Consider the following 14384-nt stretch of genomic DNA (forward strand, 5'->3'; position numbering starts at 1 on the left):
ATTTCAGGCATGGAAAGCCAAGACACTCTGGACAAAAAAAAACCTAAATGAAAGATCTCTGCAAGTGAGATCCCAGTGGAAAGAACGGGTCATCAAAGAAAGAGGTACCTTTCTCTGATGGGAGGAAAGAACTTCCACTTTGACCATGGCCTTGTCTAAAAATTATCAGAGTCAGTGAACTCAGGGGGCTTCCATAGCCTTGGCAGCTCATGACAAGAGCCTAGGGTGATTACTGAGGCCATAAACAAGAGTGTCAATTTGTTAAGTCAACAACAGGAGTCACTGTGCACTTACTCCTCATGTAGGATCTTTGTCCTTAGTGTGCTGTACATTGAGATTTAATGCTATAACTAGTACTCAAACAGTATTTTTCACTTTATGTTTCTGTGTGGGAGCAAACTGTTGAAATCTTTACTTAATGTATGCTAAACTGATCTTCTGTATATAAAGAAAATAGAAAATGAATCTTGATGTGAATGGAAAGGGAGAGGGAGAGGGAAAGGGGAGGGTTGCAGGTGGGAGGGACGTTATGGGGGGGAAGCCATTATAATCCATAAGCTGTACTTTGGAAATTTATATTCATTAAATAAAAGTTTTAAAAAAAAATCAATGATTTCGGAAGTAATTATCCCCAAAGAAATGACAATCAGGTAGAATTTTTGATTCTGTGATAAATCAACAGAAGAATTTTGAGTAAGCAGATTCTGTTGGTTCTTCTCAAATCACCCCGTATATTACTCTGCCTCCTCTGGTAATTCCATTGATTGATTTGACAGGTCAGACCTTTTAGTATGAGGACTGTCTCTTAGGGACATATCCTCCACTATGCTCAGCACCCTGACACCTGGGTTTGGCGAGAGCATTTCTGTGATTAAAAGGAAGTGTCATGGAGTGTCTCCCACCCCAAATACTTACTTTGCTTCTTTTGCCCACCTGCTCACCAAGAAATGTCTTCCCCAAGAGTATGAAAGAGAATATTGGCCAGAAGCCCATGACTGTATGATCTTTCATCAAATTGGTTGTGGACCACTGAATTAATGTAGCAACTGAAGCCAGACACTTCCTCCAGAGTCATCAACAGTTCAAAAAGGCATGAATCTATCCCCAAAGCAGAGCAACTGAATAGTTGCAAGAGAAAATTCCTACCCAAGAGAATGAAATAGAATGTGTCATTTTGGGGGATGATCTTTTATAGGGTGATCAAGAGGCTTTCATTTAGTGAATACATTTGCTCACTCAGTTTTGGAGAGTCGCCCTTCATTTATTCTTTCCCTTTGGAAGTACTTTCGAGTGCAAATTACTGCTATCAGAAGCCTTGAACTGAGAGGCTATTATTCTCCTTGCTCAGATTAAATTAATTTTGAACAGTTTAATGCAGCATGTCCGAGCTGCAAGTCCAAGTGGTGTCAAATCTATTTCTCTGCTTTTTTAAGCTGCACCTTCAAGGGCAGTATGATTCATGGTGAATGTGCTCTTCTAATGTCTTGCTAAGCGTTATTATTTTCTTTCATTTGCAAGTCATGAGGCTACAAATGTTAACCATTCTCCTCCTAACATTGTATAAAGAATGCATGATTTAAGCCAGGCTGATTTTCCAAAAGGGTGCTTATTACATTTACTTGCTTTACAAATGAAATTAAAAAAAAATAGTCTGGATCAAAGCAAGAAGTTTAAAAAGCTAATGAAACATTAGAAAGAGAACTGCTTTCAGAAGCACTGCAACATCATCACTGTTGTGTTAAAAGGGAATTATCTTGATCTAGGCCTATGTAATAAAATAAAAGGATTTTAATGATTGGCTCTATAATTCTGTTTGTGTTTTTGCAGAGTTGCAAGAAAAAAACAAAAAGGATATAAATCTACTTATCTTCTCTTTTCCAATTCAGGCAATCTACTGTCTCTCTAGTATTCACTCTATCTAATGTGTCATTGAAATGTAGTAATGAAGTTTCCTCTGTGTTATTGTAGAGCGAACAGTCAAATAACGTCAATCGATTAATGACAGAGTAGAAGATGTACTTTAAGCAGTTAGAGGTTTCAAAAACCTATCAACCTTGTGTCTATGTAAAGTACTTAAACTGTACAGTGCAGGACATTCTTTTCTACAGCTCTAATGACCAGTGCATTGGATTAAGCAAATTAATGCTTTTAGAGGTCTTATATGAAGATTGATGAAAATACTATATTGCAATTTTCCTTTGGAGTAGAGGGGAGGCAAAGATCAAGGGTATTGTCCTCTCAAAAGCTGGATAAGTGCAATGTTCTTGCAATACTACTTATTAGCAGATGAAATAGATATATACGGACTTATTCACTTAACAGAAATGAGTAAATGTTCTTCAAAGTTCAAAAATATAAACATAATAATAATTATATGATTGCTTACAATCATTCTCAGAATATTTGTACCTTTCATCTTTTATCAAAACACAAAAATCTAACTAATGAAGACTTATCTGGGCTTCAGCTACAATCTGAAGAAATCATACAATATTTAATAACATATAGTAAAAGAGAAAAAAACATGCAAATGATAAGATAGGTGACAGAGAGAAAGAGAAAAAGGGCCTGTCTTACGAATGCAGAACACAGAGAACTGTTGCTCAAACTGCAAGGTATAGGAAGTGGGGCAAGGTGTGTATAAGCAGATTTATTCACTAAGTGCTAGAATATCAGAGTTAATGTCACCCCTTTGAAGTTAGAACACAATAGCAGTCAGCATATTGCAAATGACTACTTGGATCCCAATTTTACCATATTATCAGCTGTATCATATTGAGAAAATTATTTTAATACTCAGCCCCTCAGTTTTCTCATTTCCAAAATAGTACTAGCCCAAGTAATACCTACCCCATATGTATTTTTGGAGCATGAAATGTTCTAATATTTGTAAGGTAAATAGACAACAACCAGCATATGTAACTAAGTAATTATTAACCATGCCAACATTTTAAAAGAAGGTATCATTGAATATAAAATGGTACTCACACATAGAATTTAATTACCATACAATGTGATAAAAAAAATGAGTATTTCTCTCAAAAGTTTTAAAATAATTCCGTGGAAAAAGGACAGTTTCTTCAACAAATGATGTTGGAAAAATTGAATTTCTACATGTAGAAATATGAAACAAAACCACTATCTTACATCCTCTGCAAAAATCAACTAAAAATGGATCAGATGTCTAAGTCCAAGACCTGAAACCATTAAATTACTAGAGGAAAACATAAGCGAAACACTGTAAGACATTGACATCTGCAATGACTTTCTTTATAAGACCCCAGAAGCACAGACAATAAAGGGAAAAACAAATGGGATTACATCAAGCTAAGAAACATCCGCACAGCAAATGAAACACTAAACAAAGTAAAAAGGCAAGCAACAGGATAGAAGAAAATATTTTTAAATTATGCATCAGATAAAGGATTAATATCCAGTTTGTACATGTGGTTCAAGGAAGTCAGCAACAAGAATACAAGCACTTCAGTTGAGAAATGGGCTAAGGATATGAACAGGCATTTTTCAAAGGATGAAATACAAAAGGCCAACGTACACATAAAAAGACAGTCAGGATCACTAGCCATCAGGGAAATGCAAATAAAAATGAAGTTTCATCTCAATCCAGTTAGAATGGCTATCACATAAAAATAAAAAGCAATAAAATCTGGCAATGATGAGGGAGAAAAGGTATCCAAATCTACTGTTAGTAGGAATGTAAACTAGTACAGGCATTTTGGAAGACTTTATGGAGATTCCTCAGAAATCTGAAAATAGATCTACCATAAGATCCAGCTATTCCACTCCTGAGAATTTACCCAAAGAAAATAAAATCAACATATGAAAGAGTTTTCTGTACCCCCATATTTATAGCAGCTCAACTCACAATAGCTAAGACATGTAATAAACCTAGATGTCCATCAGCTGATGACTGGATAAAGAAAGTGTGGTATATATATACAATGGAATACTACTCTATCATAAAAAATGAAATCCTGTCTTTCACAACAAAATGTATCCAACAGAGACCATTAGGCTTAGTGAAATAAACCAGTCTTCAAAAAAACAAATACCATATGCTTTCCTTGATTTGTGGTAACTGATACACAAAGTAACAAAAAATGTAATGTATATGAGTGAATTGACACTTTGAGATTTGATTATTATGTATAGCCCTTGTCTACACTCTTGAGGAATGGTAGTTTTTCCACTTACTACTTGTTCTTTATTTAGTGGATGGTTAAGCTTCTGATTATAAAGTAAATTGAAAGTACATCATTGTAGAAATTAAAAGAAAGGAGGAGGAGGGAGGGAGGGTAGGGTAGGAAGTATCATCACTCTCTTAAAAAATACATATACATATAAAATACAAGAAATTTGTTCCCATTATATAAGTAAAAAGGTTAAAAAGAAACATTTTATTTATTTGAAAGACAGAGTTACAGAGAGAAGTAGAGACAGAGATAGATCTTCCATCTTCTGGATCACTCCCCAAATGGCCTGCAATGGCTGAAGCTGAGCCAATCCGAAACCAAGAGCCAGGATATTCTTCCAGATTTCCCAGGTGGGTGCAGGGGTCCCAGCACTTAGGCCATCCCAAGCTGCTTTCCCAGGCAAACCAGCAGAGAGCTGGATGGGAAGTGGAGCAGCTAGGACTCAAACCAGTACCATATGGGATGCCTGTGCTACAGGCCAGGGCTTTAACCCACTGTACCACAGTGCCGACGCCAAAGAAAGTTACATAATAGATTTTGAAAGCCAAGGAGGTTTGTGTGAGTCCCTGACTTGTGATACTGATGTCAAGGAAATTCAAGTTGTTTTGCCAGTATGTGACTCGGTTCTGTAGAACTTTATGCAGCTTGATGGAAGTTCCTTATGGTGCAATGTAAATTAAATTATTCTAGGAATAAGCAGGCCTAGATTTTTGTATTGACTCTGACATTTAAAAGTTAAAACTTTGGGGAGCTTGTTCACATTTTCAGTGTCTCAGCTGCAGAAGGGTAGTAACTATACCTTCCTCACACCATGTGTTGTGAAGATTAAATCAAATAAATAAATATGTGAAAGGTCTGTGTAGATGATGAAACCCTTTACAAATTCAAGATACAAAACACTCTTCTGCCACAGAATAATCTCATAATAGGTAGAGTGACTCTATTTGTGACCTAAATCTTTCTTCTATTTAAAATTAGTTGATTTTTAAAATTGTACATATTTATATGGCACAGTATGACATTTCAATACATATAAACGATGTACAAAGATCAGGTCTGGATAATTTGAAATGTGTCACCTCATCTATTTCTTAGTTACCTGAACCATATGGGAACTTTGAAGTCCTTATCTTATTACACTTTACGAAACTTGACCTGTTCACTTACCATGTCTTGAAACTTTCCTGTTCCCAGACACTATTTTTTGTTGTTCCCCTTCTTAATAGTCTTTCTCAGTCTGTTTGCATTATTTCACTAGCTCCACCCACTGCTTGCATATTTTAACTCTACTTTCTGATTTTACACATTCCTAGGTGATAGCAAAACATTCCTACTCATATGTATCAGTCAGGGTAATCGAGAAACAAGAATACAAGGTGAATACAATAGGAACAACAGAATTTATCATAAATGATTGACTCATGCAATTGTGGAGGTGTACAAGTCCATATTCCGCAGGGTAGGCTGGCAGGCTGGAGACCCAGGAGATCTAATTCTGCAGTTCCAGTGTGAAAGCTATCTTATACAGACCCAGTAAGAGCTAATGCTGCAGATGATGTCTAAAGACAATCTATGGCATAATTCTCTCTTGTTGATGGACATTGGTCTTTATGACACATTTGGTTCTTCTTACGATTAGATGAAACCCACCCACATTATGCAGGGTTATTGGATTTACTCAAAACCCACCACATTAATTGTTCATCTCATCCAAACACATCCTTCCAGAAACATCCAGAATGACTTTTGATCAAATCTGGGTACCCTGTGTCCCAGTCAAGTTAATGTGCAATATTAACTGTCATATTATATGGTGCCATAACAGTAGAAATATTCCCTCTAGGACTGACCCTTTTCCCTTAAGTCTTACATCTCTATTTCTTCATGTGTATCTTCATGTGGATGTTCTTTAGGCAAATATAACTTGTTCAAAAGTGCATTTGATGTTTCCTTCCCTCTGTCCATCTACTTTCCCCTAAAGCCCATGAATCTTTTTTCATATTCATAATCTCAGATAAATCTTCTGAAATTTTCGTAATCCTTAATTTCCACTAATTCCAAAGTAATACAAAATTAGTCATCAATTCATTCTCAGATGTGTCCCTACCTTTACAACCTTATGGTCACTTCCTCAATTCAAGCTTTCAAAATATGAATTATCACAGCAACCTAGGAATTTGTCATTGTTTCTGGTATTTGCCTCCCTCAATATAATTCTTAAATAAAATCTAGTCAAAGCATTTCTTAAATTGTTCGACCATCATACTTTTATAAGATATATAAAAGTTTTAACCTTTTACACAAGGGTTTTGTGATGTAAACTAAATTAAATGACTGAATTCTTAACCAATTACAGATGTATCCTCATTTTTCATCTGTCTAAACTATGAATAACATTTGTGAAGATGTCCAGTAATAAAATTGTTCCCGCTTCCTCAAAGCACTCAATTCAAAGCAAAACTCTTTTTTCCTTAGACACTTAACAAGATCACCCAAACAAAGCTCATGTCCTATTATGTTTTCCTTACACTTTGTGACTAAAGAGACTGCAATAACTAAGAAACTCAAGCTATTCACTTTACAAGTATGTTTCTGGTGGTCTTTAGCTGAATGGCATTTATAGCATAGGAAACCCATGAGGGTACTTCAAAAATTTTGTGGAAACTAAATAAAAAGACGTTTATATTTTAAAGATTTATTTATGCATCTATTTATTTAAAAAGCAGATTGGCAGAGAGAGAGAGAAAGAAAGAGTTCTCCCATCTGCCTGTTTACTCCCCAAATGGCCACAACAGCCACTTCTAGATCAGGCCAAAGCCAGGAGCCTGTAACTCCATTCTGGTCTCCCATATGGGTGGCAGATGGGCCATCATCCTTTCTGCTTTCCCCGGGCACATTAGCAGGGAGCTAGAACTGAAGTGGAAACAACTGGCATTTTGACACCAAATGCCAGTGTTGCAAGTGGCAGTTTAATCTACTATGCCACAACCCACTGTGCCCAATGCCAAGCCCAATGTTTATTTAATTGCAAAATTTTTGACATTCATATGCAATTTTTTCTATAGTACACATTTCCATGAACTTTTTGAAATACTCATATTACTGAGAACATAAACAAAAGCTTATTTCTAGTTAGAATTTACCAGGGAGTTATTTAATTTGGGAAAAATTCTTTTGTGAATTGAGCAGCCATTGATTGATCTGCCTCATAAATCCATATTTACGTTTATTAAATTTGGTTGCAGTGAGGCCATATCTATGTTTGAAATTCAGTTTGATAAATGGCTGGCAAAGAACATCTTGAACACTTTGTCATTGTCTTGCAGACTTGTTGCAATGATATTACTTTTATGGGGAAAACAGAATGACTCAATGAAGGGGTCATATGTGTCTCTTTCCACAAAGATGCAAATCAAATACAACGTGAAATACGAATCAAACACTGGATGCCAAAATGAAATGAATATAGTGATTTGAAATACAACTAATGCTATTTTTCCAAAATAAGAAGACTTAAGTGAAAAATCCATGCAAAAAATGAAGCATTTATGTGTAACACATACTCTTGTGCTTTTATTTTGAATTCAGTGTAAGACTTTTTTGGTTTACTGTCATGAATTATGCTAGATTGTGGCATTTATATATTTTGTCCAGTATATTTGGCAAGCTCAAATTGTTGGTGGGACTAGTGTACCCTATATGAATTAATTTATTCTGATAAGAGTGTGTATTAATCATATTTATTTTATTTACATATATTCTTTTATTAATACACTAGATAAATTTTAAGGAAAACATTTCTGACAAAAGTCTAACTAATAGATATTTGTACCAAGAGCCCATGACAGCCAAACTAACTCATTCTGGTAAGGAAATTGCAAATAATTATGTGCCAAGTTGGTCATTTAATCATGGTTCTAGTGACCCCTTTGGCAATAAATCAGCCTGGGCTGATTTATAAGCAAGTACAACTCTCCACAATTGAATAGAATTAACGGAAGAAATTTTAAACGTTAAAGTAAAAAAATACTTATGAAATTTACCATTTATGTCATTTTAAGTGCATGCTTTCCTAGTGTTCAATATATATCTGCTGCTATGATTTGCTGATGGTTTAAGTATATCCCCTAACAGTTTATGTGTGGGAAGCTTCGTAACTGGTATAGCAATGTTGAAGAGTTCATCAGACTTTTAAGAAGTGGAGTATAGTCAGAAGTCATTAGATCATTGGGAATGCGTCCTCAGAAGGGACTTGCATCATTCTTAATGAGACCTCATTCTACTTTGGCTTCCTGTCTCATCATGTGATCTCTTCCTCTTACATGTACTCCTGAATCATATCACCCATTATGATGAAACAGCCCAGGGGCCTACATTAGAGCTGGCATTATGCTGTTCGGGCTTTCAGTTGAGTAAACTTTTTTTTTTTTTTTTTTTTAAAATCTTTATCCATTTTTTAAACGTTTTTGAAATGAGCAGAAAGAGAGTGCCAATTGCCAGCGACATCGAAGGCTGGGCCAGGTCAAAGCCAGGAGCCCAGAACTCAATCTAGAACTCCCATATGGATGGCAGGGACACAGTTATTTGGGCTATCATCTACTGCTTTCCAGTATAGGCATTAGTGGGAAACTGGAATTAGAAACAGAGTATGGACTCAAAACAAGGGACTTGGATATGGGATGCAGACATCACAGGCAACATCTTAACCACTGTGCCAAATAACAAGTCCCTCGTTTAACTAAATATTCAGCCTTAGGTATTTCAATATAGTAACAGGAAAAAGGCTAATACATTCACTTGTTGTATCACAGTCACAGATTTCCAGAATTTTTTTAATATTGCAAAACTGAAACTCTGTATTCACTAAAGGACATCTCCCAATTTCCCCTTCCCCAGGTTCAGGCAACCACCTTGCTATCTTATCTTTCTATGAATTTAACAACTTAAATATGTTAAATGTTTGGAATCATACAGTATTTGACTCCTTGTCAATACTTCTTAACATAATGTCCTTAAAGCTCATCAACGTTGTAGAATTAGACAGATATTTTTCTTTACATTTTAAAGGATGGATAATATTCCATAATATAGATATACAATAATTTGTTTATCCATTCATCAGTTGATGGGAATTTGACTAGTTTTCACGTCTTGGCTATGTTACGACAAACATTGTATGCAAACAACTCAGGTCCTGTTTTAAATTCTTTTGAGTACCTATCCAGAAGTGGTGTTGTTGGGTCACATTTTTTTTTTTTTTTGAAGAATAAATTTAGTTTTGAGTGACAGAGGAATGAAAGAATAAAATATGAAAAGCAACTTTTAGAATGCTTTTGTGGCAATGAGATATTAAATACTTCTAAAGTCATGAGTATACAACTTCAAAAACTTTCCTACTGGAAAAGAACTGGGGCCAGTATATGAACATGACAATGGAAACTGGAGACATCGTTACATACATGTAAAGGCAAATACACTATACCATTCTTTTACACATTTGACTTTCTACATATGAAACTGTTTTTTCTGCATATCTTACAGCAACCATTTCTATGGGTTTACTGTTAATTTCTATTTTCTCCTTCAAGAAAAGGAATAATGTCTTCTGTTCAAAGGTGTGACACTTGTCAGGAAAAGTTTTTATTAAGTGTATTTCTGGTAGTATGGATGATGACAGTGATGACAGTGATCATGATGTGTACATGTTATTGCCTAAGCTCTTTCATAGAAATTATGAAATGATATTTCCCCCTGCTACAGAGAGGACATTTTGGTGTCCCACAGAAGACTACACATAACAGGCTTGATCTCCAAATACTTATGTTAGTGCTTAATAGAATAAAGTTAAATGTTAATTGCTTAAGAATGGAGACTTAATCCAATTGCAGTGTCTGAAAGTAGAATTTTGGGGAATAATGGATTATGTTGCTGAGATGGAGTCTCCATTATAAAGTCAAGGTGACTTTAGAAAAACAGACCACATGGACATGGAGAGAGCATGCTCCCCATGTCTCTTGGCTTTCTGGCTGTCCAGAATCCTTCATCAGTACAAGTTCCGCCATCTACTGCCCTCATCAAATATCAGATTCATGGGGTTCGTTATCTTGGACTGTGAACCTCCAAAACTTCTATTTGAAATGAGCCACCTTTCTTCCCAAGTAGCTTCTCTCAGACATTTTTGTAGTTATAATACATCCCCTTTTCTTCAGCCCCTCAATAATAACCTCATCATTTTATTTATTTAATATGAACAAGTGATCTTCAAAAAGTCCATGGCGGGGGGTGCTGTGGCATAGCGGGCTTAGCCTCCACTTGCATGTAGGCGCCAGTTCTAATCCTGGCTGCTCTTCTTCTGACCCAACTCTGCTATGGCCTAGGAAAGCAGTGCTTGAAGATGGTCCAAGTGCTTGGGCCCCTACACCCACGTGGGAGACCTGGAAGAAGCTCCTGGCTCCTGGCTTCCGTCTGGCTTGGTCTGGCCCTTGTGGCTATTTGAGGAGTGAACCAGCGGATAGAAGATCTCTCTCTGCTTCTCTCTGTCTCTCTAACTCTGCCTTTAAAGTAAGCAACATAAACCTTAAAAAAAACTTATGATCACAGTACAATACCATACAACAAAGAATTACCTGATCTAAATTGCCAATTGTGTTAGTTGAGAAAATGTGCCATGAAAGAAAACTCATTTTCTTTTTGAATATGGTAATTTGCTAACTGCTACATCATTAAGCTTTCTTGTTATTTTTTTTTATTTGACAGGCAAAGTTATAGACAGTGAGAGAGAGTGAGAGAGAGAAAGGTCTTCCTTCCATTGGTTCACCCCCCCCCCCCCAAGAGGCTGCCAAAGTTGGAACTGCTCCGATCCGAAGCCAGGTGATTCTTCCTGGTCTCCCATGCGGGTGAAGGGACCCAAGCACTTGGGCCATCCCCCACTGCCTTCCCGGGCCACAGCAGAGAGCTGAACTGGAAGAGGATCAACCAGGACTAAAACCCGGTGCCCACATGGGATGCCGGCGCCGCAAGCGGAGGATTAACCAAGTGAGCCACAGCACTGGCCCTGTTAATTTTATATTATTTTATTATCTTGGATTCTTCATATAGACTATACTATCATAACTGAAAATATTTTCAATTTTCTCCAGTGTTTGAAGCATTTCATTTACTTAACCATAGTGGTCAAAACTTCCAGAATATTAAATAGTGATAATGACTGAAAATGTTTTGGTGTCCTTGTTTTGAATGGCAATATTTCTGGTTCTGCATTTCCCAAATTACGTTTCACAAAACAGTGGTCCAACCAGATGTTTCACATTAAATAGCTTCTGCGGAAGTGCTACATATGATATTCTTCTCCAGCAGACCGCAATTTATATCAGCATATTAAAGGAACACTTTGAAAAATGACATGGGAGTGCAGTGGCTTACAACCTTGGCTTCACATTAAAATAGCCTGTGGAACTTAAATAAGTACTGATGACTAGACTGTGCTTCAGGAGACAGTAAGTTAATTGAACTTCAGGGAGATCTTCGCATCAAAAATATTTTTTAAGATCTCCCTATGTGGATCTTATGTACAACCAGGTTTGAGAACCCTATTTTTTCTTCTCACCATTAAACATGAAACCAGTTGTTAGATTGAAATAATTATATTATGTTATGGATGAAATATTTTTCACCTCTTCAAATAAGAAGTTTTAAAATTCAGAATGCCAATTTGTCGTTCATTTTCTATTCTTCTTATTCATTTATCTTCCCCTTACTGTTTTCTGATCTCAGATTATTCTTTACTTACAACTACTTGCCATGACTTCATAAATGTAAGTTCCTTGTAATCTCTTTGAAAACAGAACTTAAAAATGTTTCTTATTTGTCTCATAAAAAGGGAAGGACTACCTTTAGGTTGATTCTTGAAGTGGTACCTTTTTTCTATGCTTCAGTAATTATTCACAAATACAGCCAAATTCTTCAGATATACTAACTTTTGCTTGCTGTACATATTTAATCTCTTTTTTTCTACCAAGCTGTCTCCTTAGAGGGAATATGACTTGTCAGAAGGATAAATTCCACATAGTTTTCTGTGTTCTCTCTTCAATTGCTCCCTGCGAGTTGGGGCTATCTAGTGGATATGTCAGGATTTCCTGCATTTGCTTCCAAGGATTATTCCTCTTAGCAGGGGAAAACATTCTGAGTAGGCATCTTCTTACATGTGTTAACATATGTAGCATTCATATAATACACTTCCTGTATTTGAGTACCAGTAGAAATTTCTATTTTTATCTTTTGTAATGTATTTCTAAAGGAATGTGGGAGGAAGTCTCACATTATTATTATGTAATCAATTTACATAGAATCTGTATGCTGTAACCCATAGATCCAATATAATGATGTTCATAAATATATCGAACTTCCTATTTTACTTACTGCTCATAAATTATTATTTCTGACAGTTGGTACTTTGCTGAGTACATATGTTCATTATAAATCCTCCCTATAATTCAGTAATGATCATTGATGCATATCACTGTTTTTTAGTTATACTTCTGGTTATTTTTGATTAAGTGGACGCCAGCATTAACCATTTATGAAGAAAAAGTACTGTGTGTAGAGCAAATTGAATTCTGCTGTGAGTAACTAGTGCCTTTGAAAATAAGGCATTTTTCCATGTATATTACCAAGTCCAATAAATGCTATGCTATTCAGCACACATGATTACTTTCTATTGAAAGCATATGAGAGTGGCTATATGTAGATACTAGCACAATTTATTTCAATACACACTGGAAATCATTTAGATTAGTGCAAATTATTTTTGATCCACTATCAACAAAATCCATGGCTTAAAAACAAATAAGATAGGCTAGTGATATAGCTGTTTAAGGAATTGCACAGCATATATGTATATATATATATACACATATATATTATAAAGAAGTTCAACATTCAGACGGAAGATATAACAATAGTTTACAAAATGGCATTGTATAATATCTTGGGTTATAATTTGTATCTTCATTCAGTGTAGCACCATAATTATTCCAAGTTATATGGTTATCAATTGAACCGACATGTTTATTGATCTTTACTCAAAAATATTTGATTTTTTGTCTAGTGGTGTTGTAATCCTTTAGCATATATCAGGGTACCTGGGTAATTTTAGTATGCACTCTATAATCATCTATACTGACTCTCTCAAGAGTATAGTTTGATTAACTTTTATTTGGCATGTTACATATTTATTCGACCTTACTGCTCAGGCCTTACTCTTCTTGATTATCATCATTGTTATAGTGTGTATCAACAACTTGAAGAAAATTGGTGCTTTTAAATAAAGAGTGACGACATAGTTTGCCTCACTGTGGGAAAGATATTTTTTCAACTGAAATATAAAGAAATTTCCTATACTTTAAACCAATTCCAAACCAACATCCTTATCAAAATGTGACATATTTTTATATAAAAAGTCCTTAAGATGTAATAAAAACCATGCATAAAAGTGGACAATGCCACTTCAAGGGAACATTTTAAAAGTAGTATGGGGAATTTGAAGCGTTTTAACTGATTTATTCTACTATTGCAATGGCAACATTACTATTAAGCAAAAAGAAAATAAACTCAATAATTAAACATTAATGTTATTTCAAAAGTCATTATTTGACAGAAATATAAGCATTATAATTGTATTTCACATGCTCAAAAATGTTAGACATCATAAAAGTGAACCTATTTTATATGAGATTATAATGGGGGATTTTTTAAAATAAGTTCAATAGGCAAAGAAGGTAAGAGAGAAAATATTTGAAGATGCTTTCAAATCCCCAAATCTAAAGAAAGATGTGTTTCCAATTAAAACACACAAATAACTAGGAAACATATTTACTATAAATTATGGACAGTACACATATTTACCAGGCATGTGAGTATATGAGTGAGATACACATATCTGCAGTTGAGCATTTTCTTTGTGTGATATATTTACACATATAATAAATATAATTACTTCAGCACCACACAAAATTTCTCCCCATCTGCTTCCAAATGAAGTCTCTCATAATTTGTTTTTAAAATAGCAGTCTTTATTTTTGTGTTTTGTCACATAGGAACTTAAATTTTAAGTGACTCTTTGTAAGGATCATATCACAATAGGATTCATTAACTTAGATTTATAGAATTTAAAAA

Source organism: Oryctolagus cuniculus, chromosome X (genome assembly GCF_051225735.1).
Source record: "Oryctolagus cuniculus isolate XC-2025 breed Fujian yellow rabbit chromosome X, ASM5122573v1, whole genome shotgun sequence".
NCBI classification, from domain to species: Eukaryota; Metazoa; Chordata; class Mammalia; order Lagomorpha; family Leporidae; genus Oryctolagus; species Oryctolagus cuniculus.